The following is a 13,030-nucleotide window of genomic DNA, read 5'->3' as shown; positions in this document are numbered from 1 at the left end:
TAAATAGTAATGCTGTTCAACTCTTTGTCAATGAACTCCAGTTACTCTAAAAATGTGGTCATTTCCAGACACATGAGGGACACCAGTAGTGTGTTTTAAATCTGACAAAGTCCTAAGACCTTCCCCATTAATTTCTACACAAACACAGCTATAAGCAGCATGAAGTTTCCCCCCAAGTCTATGGCACAAGGTGGAGCCAAGCTGTCCTCTCATGCTTAACCTAAGATGACCCTGGCAGGGCTGCCAAACCTTCAGGTCACAGAGCTCCAAAGGGAGCATAGCCCATGTGCTGAACTTCTTTCTTAGCAGGGAAGGGGCTCAAGAGGAGCACAGAGGAGAACCCTGTCCCACTTTTCCCTTTTTCCAACTAGTTTCTAAAGCGATGATGTTGAGAATGTTTTTGCCTCCACATCAATAAAGCGGAGCAGTTTTGGTCTGAAATCTCTCAAAGTGTAATTTTACTTTACTTTGCTCTTACCTTTAAGGCTTTGTATCTTTTTTCTTAATTACCAATCAGCCACTCTTCAGCTGCAGTATCAGCATGTGGGACAGAGTTGCCTCCAGTGGCTATTTAAATTAAACACAGACCTACTGAATAGACACCAAGTGCCAGAAGATCTCTTTTGGAGGGAGAAGAGGGGAAAAACAGCTTTCCTGTTAACATTGCCAATGTGTTTCTGAACCAAAGGATGACACCTTTCTGACTTCAGGACATTATTGTCTTCCTCTGGCAGAACATGTGTTCTGAAAGCTTATAGCTGTGTCATCTTCAAGCTGACATTTCGTGGGGGTACTGCAAGCAAGCTACAGCCAGACTGGCTTGGGATTGCACAGGAGACATCCAAGACAGTACATGTAATTCAGCTGATATTACAACCCTGCCAGAGGCAAGGCTGACTCCAGACCCAGCCAGGGCTCTGTGCAGGTTTGCAGGTGAAGCCAACCAACCTTGTGGATGATGCACAGCCAGGGTAGACCCTGGGAAGCAGCTGAATTTTTAAATACAGACAGGTTGTACCTGTGACCCCCTTGGATATGTGTCATAGTAACTTTGAACCATGCCAGGGAAGCTGAGCTGCCCCCACTCCAGCACCTCTGTAGGCTGTAGGTGGAGATTGTCTGAAGGCTGGGCAGCAGTGGTGCAAGAACAAGCTGATATCTCATTGTCCTGTACCTCATCCAACCCTCCCTGCTCCAGCAGAAACACCAGCCAAAAAGAGGGCTCTGGGAAGGCTGAAGAGGCTCAGGGGCTTCGGGAGGAAGGGCAATCAGTGCCCAGCAGCAGGTCTGTGCTCAGGCTGGTCCCTTCCCACAGTTTGATTGTGTGGCCACCTCCCAGCTCAGCACAATGGACAGGCTCAGCCCCTCAAATGGGTGCACATGGGCTGGTGGCCAGGCACTGGAGGCTGTTTCAACACAAGGATTTATGGTTAGCTCAGGGAGGCTTGGAGGGGGTTGTGGCTGGGAGAGAGTGGTCCCTGGAGAGAGCAGCAGACAGATTGTGCAGCCCTGCTGTTTTGGGCCAGCATCTCCTTTTCTTGCCAGTGCTGGAAGGATGCCACAGAGCAGGAAGCATCAGTCAAGCCTCCTCTCTCACACATCCATACTATCCCTCCCTTCCTCCATGCATGCATTAAACGTTCACTGGAATAGGATTCCACCGCTTTATTCATCCCTCGGGCTGCCAATCCAAGTAGCATTTCCCAGCCTGGACCCAAGGGGTTAAGGTGGGTTGTTAGCTTCAAAGCTGGGCTCTTTGGGGATCTGAGCAGTGTGGGTCATGGACGTCCTGGCGGGCAGGTCCCTTCCCTCCATGCTGTGAAGAGCAGATGTGGCGTAAAAACTTCCTTTTGGGGAGGGCATGATTAATCTTTGCTTCTTAGAGGATGACAAATATATTATATTCGCTGACATGCACACGCATTCTCCTCTGCTGATGGGTGACCCCTGTCTTAATGCCAAGCGTGTGAGATCCAGCTCTGTAAACGAAGAGGAGAGCTTTGCAAGCTCATTAATGCTTTGAAGTCGCTCATTAGGAGCAGATTCCTCGGGAGCTGGCAAGCATAACACCCTTTGTGAGCATGACTTCATTTGATATTAATGTGGGTGCTGCAGCTGGAGGCATCCAGGGATGCTGCGCTGTGATTCTGCACACACGGACCAGCACGGCAGATTGCTGTGGCTGTAATGAACAGGGTAAAAAAGGAAAGTTTCTGTCCCCTCTTGTGAGTTTTCCTCCTGGCAACATATGAATAGGTTGACCCAGTCCTCCTCTGAGCCGAGGACGTGCAGCATTCTCCCATGGGATGACTGGGATCTATCTAGTACCTGTGAGTTATCTCTGGAGGCCAGGGTGACCCCCCCAGATTGAGGAGCTCTGTGTCACCCTCTTTTGAGACCTGGAAATATCCCTTTTCAGTGCCTCTCCCTTTCCATCAGCCAATCAGAAGCCCTCCAAGTGGCTCAGCTACCCCAGGGCAAAGCAACGAGCAGTCCCTGGGGAAGTAAGGAGGAAATTGCTCTCACTTTGAAGCAGAACAGGACCAAGACAGCCTGGCTGAGAGTATCTCCAGCAGACGGAATCCTCTGGTGAAAGGGCCTGGCAGGGTTTCTCTGTGTGATAACATCTCTGTGTGAAGGTGCTGGCCTGAGAAGATTGAGGGTGGCTAAATTCAGAAACAGAAATTATCGGGTTCCTGTGGCTTAAGGGCTAAGACTTCCTGAACATGGGCACCTGGGGGTTGTGGGTTTGAACCCCATGAGGTTCAATAGTGGTGTTTGGGTTTTTTTCTTTCCCTAGATGATGGAAAAAAAGCTGTAATTCATCTCAAAGGAAAAATAAAGACCTTCCTGTAGCACTGTCTGTCCCAGCTAAATGTCCTAGTAGAGTACTGTATGCAGGCAGGAGGGGGGTGAGGAGCGGGACCTGGGGTGCAAAGCCAGGGCTGTAACTGTGTGCTGTGGCTGGCTGAGAGCTGCCAGGCTGTCAGAGCTGCTCCCTTCCCCTGAGGACCCAGTGGGGTCAGGAGGGACCTCCCAGAGGTGTCCCTCCTGCTCCAGGGTCCCTGCTGGCATCACCACCAGTGACTGTGGTCCTTGCACAAGGACCTGGGGTGGCACACAGGGCCTGTGCCATCCTTCGTGGCCCATGAGACCTGCTGTCTCCCAAAGAGGTGTTCATCAGTTGCTGGGGACATTAAAGAAAGCAGTGAGGAGGGAATGGTGTCACTGGGCTTCGGAAGTGTCCTGGGCTGGGACCCGAGGGCTCGGTGAGCTGTGAGCTCTCAGGGAGGAGCTGGTGGGCCAGGGGAGAGCCCAGAGCCCACCAGGATGGCCGAGTGGTGAAGGCGTTGGACTTAAGATCCAATGGGCACATGCCCGCGTGGGTTCGAACCCCACTTCTGGTAGGAGCCTCCTTTTCCTCCAGCTCCAAAGTTCCCAGCCCAGCTTTTGGAACATCACTTCAGAGCAGGGACGGGATCTCTGGCCCTGTGCCTGGGGAGCTGAGGCCATTCCATGCTCCAGCGTGAGGACCCTGGTGGGACTGGGCCTCCCTGCCATGCAGGCTGAATGTGCACAGAGATACAAGCCAGTCCCTCTGGCACACAGGCTGCGGATCTCATCTTCCATGCAGGGAGTGCTGCGACCGTCATAGGCTTGAGTCCCACATGCTCCCAAAATAGCAACTTGTTTTTCCTATGGCAGAAATAGAAAAACCTGACTACCCAGAAGGAGGGAAAAAAAAAGGTGTTGAGCACTAAGTATTTTGGGCAAGTCACAAGGGGAGACCAGTGCGAACAAGTGGGTTCAGGGAGACAGGTTTGGGGTTTGTGGAGACTGTTCCTTTTATCATCTCCTCCCCACGACCCATTGCAGACTCACTCAAAGCAACATTTGGCACTCTCTGAGGGGATTTGGCAGGGTCACAACCCCCTGGAGGAAGCCAGCATGGCAGAAAGGGGTTCCTTGTGCTGCTGATTGGATTTGGGAAATGCATGAGGAGCTGCGAGCTGCTCCTCCGTTGCACGGTGTCACTGTGCTGTGCTCTGTCTTGGGTCAGCGCCTACAAATGCTCACGAGATTTTTGTTCCCTTCCTTGTGTGCATGCATGGGCAGCAGATATTTCCCCCAGTAGAGGGTTAGGCTGCTGGACTCACAGAGATGCTGTCAGGTTTTCATTTGGCTGCTTTGCTCCAGCCCGAGGCCAATCGGAAATGTCCTACTGCTGGGACATGATTTGAAGTGATGGTGTTAATTTGGTTAATTAGGATTCCTGGGTAGTGTGTGCTTCTTGCAAATCAGCTTACCATTGTAGTATCACTGCAAAGAGTTATTTGCTGGTGCATGGGGTTATGTATGAATTTATGATTATGATGTAGGACCATTAATTTCATGTTTGTGGCAGATGATACAGCTCAATTAAAAGTTGCACGTTAAAATCTTTGGCTCTCTCTGATACGTGAGAATCAGACAGTGGCCTCCAGGAAGGCTTACAGCACCTGTATGAGTGGCCATATAACAAATGGGGCAGGACCCAGGGGAGAGGACAGGGGAGGAATTATTCTGCTCCTCTCCCATTTGATCAGTGCTGGGAGGGAAATTATGTGCGTTTCTGCTAGAGTTGGCTTGTTGCAACTAACCTCAGTCATTAAGTGACGTAAAGAATGACAAACACATCTCTGAGATATCCCAGGGGGTCTCAGCAGCACTGTGTGTCAAGTCCTTTGCCTCTGATGGCTTGGAGTCAGACTCCTGTCTAGTTCATGTGTCAAAGGCATTTGGTGGCTTCTGCTGAGTTCAAAGCTGAAATCTCCTCATTTGAGCTTTTCTGTTGATCCATATTCTCACAAAGCTTGTGTTTTTACTGCCCCAGGGGTATGGGTTCTGTGTGCTTCAGATCCCTTGAGGGCGCTTATCCACTTTGCAAAACTATTGGGCAGACAGAGCATCATCTGGGGGCATCAGGAGCTGAATTAACAGCCTTTGTATGGCACAGACCACCAGAGTTATAGGGATGGTTGGGGCCAAATGTTAATATGAGTCAGGACTGAGACCAAATGACAGACCCCAGTAAGAGCCTGGGGCTGCAGGTTTGGGGACTGAAACAGCAATGAGTCCAGTGGCCAGGGCAGGGGAGGGCTGTGGGGACTGATGAGTGAACTGCCTTCTATTAGGCCATTGCTTTCCCCCTTCTCACCCCACATCCTCCAAGGGTCTGACAGAGCTAAAAAAAGAGCAGCTTGTCCAAAAGCCATTTCCATGTATCATATTTATTAAGACAGTTACTGCAGGTTAAATATCAATAGTTTATTGCAAATATACTTATTATAGATTAACTATGCAGTATCCACATCAGTTATGTTGTGGTTAAAAGTAAGCCTCGGTGAAAGGTTTTTAATAATGAATTTGTGTTGAAGTAGTGTATAATAAGTATCTTTAGCAATCTTACTCTCAATTTCACATGACAGCTTTATGTTCAATAAATACCCAGAGATTATTAAAAACATATTTATCAAAGATTAACAGTGATGAAATAGATACAAATCGAAGCTGTTAAGCTCAATACGCATACTAATAATAATCAATTCCTATGTTAAACCACAATAATGGCCTAGCCTAATCTAAATGAAATGGGTTTTTTTGGATCTTTGTAAGTCTGTCTTTTGCTGTGTGATCCTGCTTGCAGGTCTCAGATTAGATCCTGGGACATGTGAACATCAAATAAATCAAATACTTAGGTAAAACAAAACAGTCCTGGAATAACGTGGGCTGTTTCAGGAACAGGGAGCCAGATCTTCAAAGGATGTAGGTCAAAGCCAGTCCACAGGCACCAGAGCAGCTAGCCTAGCTTGCCTCCACTCTGTCTCCCTGAGAAATCCCCACACCCAGTCTAACCTATGGCTCATACCACCACCTCCCACCACACCATTTCCAGGCCTGGGGATCTGGAGCAGCAACTCTCCACTTTACAATCACAGATGCACCCACACTGTTTTGGATACTGAAAGCTGCCGCCTGCCTTGCATCCTGTTATTACCTAGCACTTGGAGGCAGAGTGCTAAAATGAGCTAACTGTTTAGGAGATAAACAAAAATGTTATTGCTTTAGTCTTGTAATGCTGCTGTTCTAATTGCTGGCTGCTGAGTATCGAGAGCTGGTACTTGTGCCTCTGCCTGTGCCTCTGCCTGTGCCTCTGCCTCCTCTGCCTACACCTGCCTGCAGGTGCTCTGAGCTCTGCCCCAGATGCTCACTGACTGTGAAAAATGTCATGGGCTGTCTGGGTGCATTGTGGAGTATTGGTGGCCTTTGGACCACAGGAGGATTTAGAAACCCCACAAGGCATCTCCCAGCTGGTCTGGATCCAGTGCCCCACCCCAACATTTGGTGGCGGTTTAATCCTATGTTTGAACTTGCACTTGTGCACCAGTGGAGCTAAGTGCCAAATCCAGATGAGGATGTAAATCATAGGAACCTAAATTTGGGGGAAACACTGTGTGTCTGAAATATGAGCTGTGCCATGACACAAAAGGGCTGTGGTGTTGTCCTCATATATTGAGAGGTATCTGTCTCTTGTGATTACAGGCTCTCAGAAAACACTCTGAGAGGGATGGACAACTCCCCCACTGCTGCTCAGCAGTATCTCCAGTACAGAGTGATTTTTCCATCACCCAATTGTCTGTTGATTTCTTTTCTTTAGGAGTTTGAAAACCAGGCTCAGGCACTGCTTTAAGGGGCGCTACTTCTCCGTGTTAGATGCTATGGAGCAGCTCTATAGGATCAGGTGTGTGCATGGGGCTGCCAAGGAACTCTTCAAAGGCAGAGCAGAGTCAGGAGATGATGAAGGCAGCTGCACAGCCTTTTGGAGATGGACAGACCTGTTGGAGAGGTGATGGCTGAGAAGAAGTAGGGAGCTTCTGGCCTGTATCAGCCACCTGGTATATGGAGATACCTGTGTTTATGTGTATATCTCTCTCTATAGATCTCCTGGTTTGGGAGTCCCATCTGTGCTTGTGGCACCAGCTTATGGTGCAAATATCTGCTTTGAGGGACGTGTTTGACTCGAAAGACGGCCCATATGACCAGAGAAGACCTTTCTGTGCTTAGCTGGGCAAGGACAGTGCTGGCTCCATTGGATGCTGTGGGGATCCACCATCACATTTTGGCAAGGTCTAGTCTGCATGATGCTTCCAGTGACCATCTGTGTCAGGAGTCCCTGGCTTCACTTTTTGGCCCATCTGTGAGATGTGACCTGAACAGCTTAGAGGCTTTGTTCGTCCCCAGCGCAATCTCCGTGAACATCAGAGCAGTTATTTCTGATTATATCCCAAATGAGTTTGTCCTGCATTTGTTCTCATCCAAACACTCCCAGTGGAGGATGCTGAGCTGCTAGGGGAGAGTTTCACATCTTAGCAGTGGGCTGCAATTACAGAGGTGGCCAGAGAAAAAAGACAAGCAGGCATGCACCACTGCCTTTAATAGAAGGCAATGATTCTTGTGGGCTCCAGAGTAATATGAGAGATCTGGTTTTAATAAATTAGCAGCCTACAAGTAACAATCTCAAGCAATTAAACACCGGAATGAAGGTGTGCACTATGGATGTATTCTGGAGCCAATAAGGGGGTGGCAAAGACAGTTTTTGAGCAGTGGAGAAGGCAAAAATAGAACAAAAATTCCCCAGAGAGCATAGGAGAGCTCTTCTCCCCCTCTTATTTCTATAGCACATGCATGTGGAAGTCTCATCTTGCTCCCCATCACCCCTGCTTCCTCCACTGGCCCCAGGGATCTGATTTGGAGCCTCCCTGAGCTCATTCAAGTCTCCATCATCATCACCGTTGTGCCTGGTCTCACCCATGTAGGTAAGGAAGTTCCCATAATGAGGAGGGGATGGTTGGTGGGAAACATGGAAAGTAACTGGGAGTAGTGATGAGCTGAGGGGGGGAGCAAACAAATATGAAATAAAACTGTTAAGCTCCTTCTCTTATATTAATAGCCTGTATGGAATAGTCTTTGCCATAGAATTCAATTTATTTCCATTTAAAGGCTGTTCTTCTCAATCAATGCTGCTAATAAATAGCTGCTGATGGCCATGACCCCCTGGGCTGAGGGAAGAATTTATCTTCTGAGCCAATTAAAGGAATTGAGCAATTCCTTTTAATAATACTATGGGATTTTAATACAAGAAAAACAACCCCACCCACAAACCCAACAGGAGAGGGAAAGAAACCCTCCCCCTGAGCCTTGCAGGAAAGGGTCAGGCAGGCTCTGCCAGGGTTAGGATTAGATGCTTGTCTTGTGAAACTGGAAGGTGAAATACAGCATTTCCTGTGAAAGCAAAGGAATGTTCTTTTTTTTCCTGGAGTCTTAAAAAAAAGCCCCAGTCAGAAATCAAAAAGCATAATGGCAAATTATGTTCCCTTGTTTACAGAGCTGTAAAAGTCTTGGAGATATTAGTGAGCTCCCCTAGCCTGGTGGGAGAGAAGGACAGGCGGGGCCAGCTGTGATACCTCTTGCATTGCTGTGATGGGCAGGACACCCTTCCCCAAGTGGGGAATTATCTGGGTGCCCTGTGGGCACAAGGGCAGCAGGCCTAGGGAAGTAGAGCCTTTCACCTCAGGCACTTCCACACTCACAGGGGTAAGACAGGGCTGGCCTCTCCATAGCTTTTTCTGAGGCTCACATCACCTTTTTTAATGGCAAAAATCCTCACTGATACATATCCTCTCGTGGGACGATCCCATGAGACACGTGGGTTCCCACAGCTGGTATCGGAGCCAACGCTCGGTCAGGAGAGTGTTTGTGCCTTGTAAGACAGACAAGTGTGAAGCAGGTGGCAAGGGAAGCAGAACAGACACCTATTGAGTTTTCACAAAGCCACATAACCCCAAATGGCAGTGGGTCTTCTCCACTCCATCACTCTCCTGTCAATGAAATCTCATGACTCCTGTTGGCATCGGATGAGAGCATCTGTCAACCACACAAGTCTCCTTCAAGCACTCCTGTGCTGTAGGGAGGTCTCTTATCTCCATTTTACAGATGGCAAGCAGAGGCACAGAGAGGTTAATTGACTTGCCCAAAGTCAGCACAGGAGGTCTATAAGTGACACCAGGTCCCTTGAATCCCTGTCCTCTGGCTTAATCATAACACCATCCATCTTCATCTTCTTCCCCCTCAGGATTCCCCAGCATCTGTGCTAGCTTAGGCACTCGTGTTCGCAAACTGCAGGTGGAGACAGAGCTGGGAGATGAGCATTTCCAGCAATGGTTTCTCAACCCCATGTCCCAACAGAGCGTCAATTTTGACCTTGAAAGCTTAGGGTTTTTTAAACTCTGCTTTGGGAACTGTGAGATAAATGTGCTTGAGTGTTTGCTCTTTGGGGAAGCATTTCAGAGATTCTAAAGCAAAAGGACATTGCATCACTGCTTTGATAGAGAAAGGAGCTCTTTCCTGGGTTTTAATGAACCCTCCACATCAAAATGGTAAACAGATTGAACCCACAGGTTCAAACAAACAGTGACCTTTATTTTCAAGTGATCACCTCGTAATAGATCCCTGCTGGACTTTGGAGATTTGTCCTTGACAGCCATTCCCCATCTGTTTGAGCAGGTCTGTTCATGCTGGGCCATTGAGAAATGTGGCAGGGCGTGAACATTTCCATCACAATGTCTCTTGTTTCAGAAGTGTGAGTGGAAGAGGTGGAGAGCCCCAGTGAGCCATTCAGGAACATAGAGCATGTGCTAAGTTCCCTCGGAGACTGAGAAGGAGATCACAACTCTAAGTCTGCCTCTTTCAATTTGCATGCTTTCTGCAACATCCCTGTTCTTGTTCTCTCACTTTCATTTTTTATTAATTACCCAGTGACAATTTTTCCCAGAAGACTCTATTTTTCCATTAATTATTAGGAAGACTACAGGGGAAACATTGAGCTGTTGGAGAGCTCACTTTAGGAACCTCAGGTGGGAGCATTTCCTAATGCCTACATGTGTATCTTTTTGTCATTCTCCTTGCACAGGAGGCTAAATGACCTGCCTGGGATGCACAACAACTTTTTTTATTGCAGCATGGCACGCTGAGCAAGGAAACTTTATTTAAGTGCTGGTTTGTTGGCCCTGGAGAACAACATACTGCTTGGGCAGAATCGATCAGTGTGCCCTGTGTATGATTTATTATCATGTCCTGTGTGCAGGAGAATTCACAGACAGAAACCAGTGTCAGTGTAAGACTGTGCTGCACTTGCATTGCTGTTTTCCTCAGCTGAAGGCATAGATATGGTAAGAGAAGGATTAATGCTGGGCTGAAATCTCAGGTCCAAGTGGTGACTGTTCCCAGTGCAGATGAATAATGAAGACGGAGGAAGAACATCTGCTTTTTCTCTCCTCCTAAAGCCATGGCTTTTATATTTGTACCTTCTACAGTCCCCATAGTATACTGAGATTCATGGGAATGTCTTGAGAGAAAGCCAGGAAGCTCAGTGTTAAAACTGGAAACTCCTTGGTGTGGCACATCTGAGCACCATAGGAATTCAGCTTCTGTTTGACAGAATAGAAGCTGATATTTTCATGATGATGATGTGGGAACCTGCTCCTGCTGATTACTGGAGGTTACTGAATACTGCTATTTCTAGGGTATCTCATATTTAAGTACTTCTGTATAATTAGAAGAGTGTTCTCCATACATGAACAAGCTTTGGAACAAGCCAAGAGGAGCCTGAATTTCCTTCAGAACAATCCAACAAGACTTGCAGCATCCTACATATACTTGTAGGAGATTTTGGTGAACACAACCTTAAAGCTGTGTGGGGACATGGAGCAGAGCTCAGCATCACCTGCTCCCTTCAGAAACGGAAAGAAAATGTGTGCAAACATAATGGGTTTCTGGGCTTTAATTTAAGGACTTCAGGTCGCATTCATGGCTGGTGCCAGCCTTCCCATGCTAGCTCTGTCCTCTGGTCCACTCTTGACTTTGTACACAGGACATCCCTGCTCAAACCCATAGTGCATCCACAAGGGCTCCTCCTGGAGGGCTCTGCTCAGGCTTTGCACGGCGGTAGCGCTTTATCACACGTCAGCTCCCATGCTGTTTTACAACATTGTTTCTATGGTTACCCACCACCCTCCAGAACCCACGGAGCCCGGAAAGAGGCAGGATTACATTCCACAGCAGCAGGACCTGTCATGTACAGTGACGGGCACAATACCTGATGAGGTGCTAACCCATAGCCAGGTCCTGGTTGTGAGGCTGCTGCCTTGGGAGTCGTTCCTTGTGCTGGGAAGCACTGAGGGTCAGAGTCAGAGGTGGGCGAAGGGAGGACACCTTGTCAAACCTCGGGTAATTGTCATGCTGCTCTCAACCACCCAGCTCCTCACCTTTGTGCCAACAACCAGCTGGGATCTGGCACTTGCTGGAGGTCATTGTAAGGGTGGGATGGGGAGGAGTGATTGCAGCAGTAGGAGGTTTTTTGCTAAGAAACATCCCATAATGGCTAACATGGACCTTTTTGGCCAAAAAGGTTTTCTGGAATGAATTTACAAGCATGGCATGTAATTGGATTTGGCCTGTAAAAGCTTTTTCTTCACAGAATAATGGGTTGAATGCATTTCTATTTCATGATCTGGCATAGCTTGTTTTAATGGTGCTTGTGTGGGATATTCTAAGATATTTTTACAGAAGGACCAAGGATTTGATGTGGATAACATGACCACTACGGAGAATGAAATTTGGTGAGAATAATTATTTGACAGAACTCTTTACAGTGCTTAGCTGTCTGTCTAGTTGGACCAGATCATGCCCACAAATCCGTTACTGTAATGTGATATTTGCTTTCTGGTAAACTTGCCAAATATGTGTATGTGCAAGAATGGTATCCAAAAGAGTTGAAACAACTCACAAAAAGAAGAGATTTGGAAGGTCTCAAAGTGAAGATGATTAAAATCTTATTCTCTTAGGGAGAAAAGTGTATTTATTGTAAAAATAATTTTAAGAAATCAGGTTCCTTCTACCAAAAATTATTCATCCTAAACCATAAGCTGTTTTCAGGGGGCCCCTTTCCCCTCCAACTTTATCAGTAATTAACAGTTTTGACAAGTTATTGTAAGGTAAGGCATGGGGGTCCTTGAAGTGCTCGGGGATGACAAATTGGAGATCAATTTGAACCAGTATATTATTGCAAATAAAATTGTCTGCTTACACGGAGGCAAATTGTGCCATGGGAAAGAAACAGCTCTTCCCTATTCGGTTCTGATTTGTCCTTGAAACAAATCACATTCTTGGTCCTGGCCACCATGACAGATAACAGGACCTGGGAGGAAGATAAAAGAAGTGCAACCAGACCACCCTTCTGCCTTCTGATCACTGAATGATCAGATGTTTGGGAAAAATGATTTATGTGGGAAGGCTCAAACCACTAAACGAGGCTACGAGATGACAATGTGTAGTTCTGCATGTGGAAAAAAAAGGCCTAAAAATATCTGAAGGGTGTAAACATGACTGAGAGAGCTGTGGTATCAAAGGGACAGCGCCGAGTACAGGGCTCAGAGCTGGCAGCTTTCCTTGCTGTTCAGAGCAGCGGAAAGGAGATAACTGAGAGGCAGAGCATCATCATCAGATACTTCACTTCAGCCTGTCCCTGTGTGACTTGATTTGTCATGTTCTACTCCAGCCCTGTGGCTGGCATCAGGGCGTGTCCCACTGAAATACTGCCTGGACACAAAACAAAGCAACAAAATATTTTCCGCTCCTCTTAAACCTGGTGACTCCCAACACCACGGGGCAAAACCCATCCTGCTGAAATCAAAAAATCTTTCTCTATTGGGCTGTAAAAGCTGCTCTCATGTGCCAAATGTCATCTGTCCTTTTAGCCTCTCCCTTTCTTTTGAAATAATCATACAACATACGGATTATCACTACCAGACCCCAAGTCTTTAAAGAAATAGTTGTATATTTGCTATGGCTCTTTTTAGATGTATGGTTGGATTCTCAGTGGATGGGAAGACGTGCTGATTCATGGCAGCTGAACACACAGCCTCTTGTGTTT

The 13,030-nt window shown here is 47.3% G+C and overlaps 1 long non-coding RNA gene and 1 other non-coding gene across 2 annotated transcripts in view; both read left to right on the top strand.

The window, feature by feature from the left end:
• Positions 1 to 13,030, top strand: part of LOC125331826 — a 32,245-nt gene that overhangs the window by 1,383 nt on the left and 17,832 nt on the right. The window lies entirely within an intron of this gene.
• On the top strand, positions 3,325 to 3,407 carry TRNAL-UAA. The gene has a single exon. It is a non-coding gene; the product is annotated as a tRNA-Leu (tRNA).

This window comes from Corvus hawaiiensis, chromosome 11 (assembly GCF_020740725.1).
Source record: "Corvus hawaiiensis isolate bCorHaw1 chromosome 11, bCorHaw1.pri.cur, whole genome shotgun sequence".
Classification (NCBI taxonomy): domain Eukaryota; kingdom Metazoa; phylum Chordata; class Aves; order Passeriformes; family Corvidae; genus Corvus; species Corvus hawaiiensis.
This window is presented reverse-complemented; position numbering and strand designations above follow the sequence as displayed.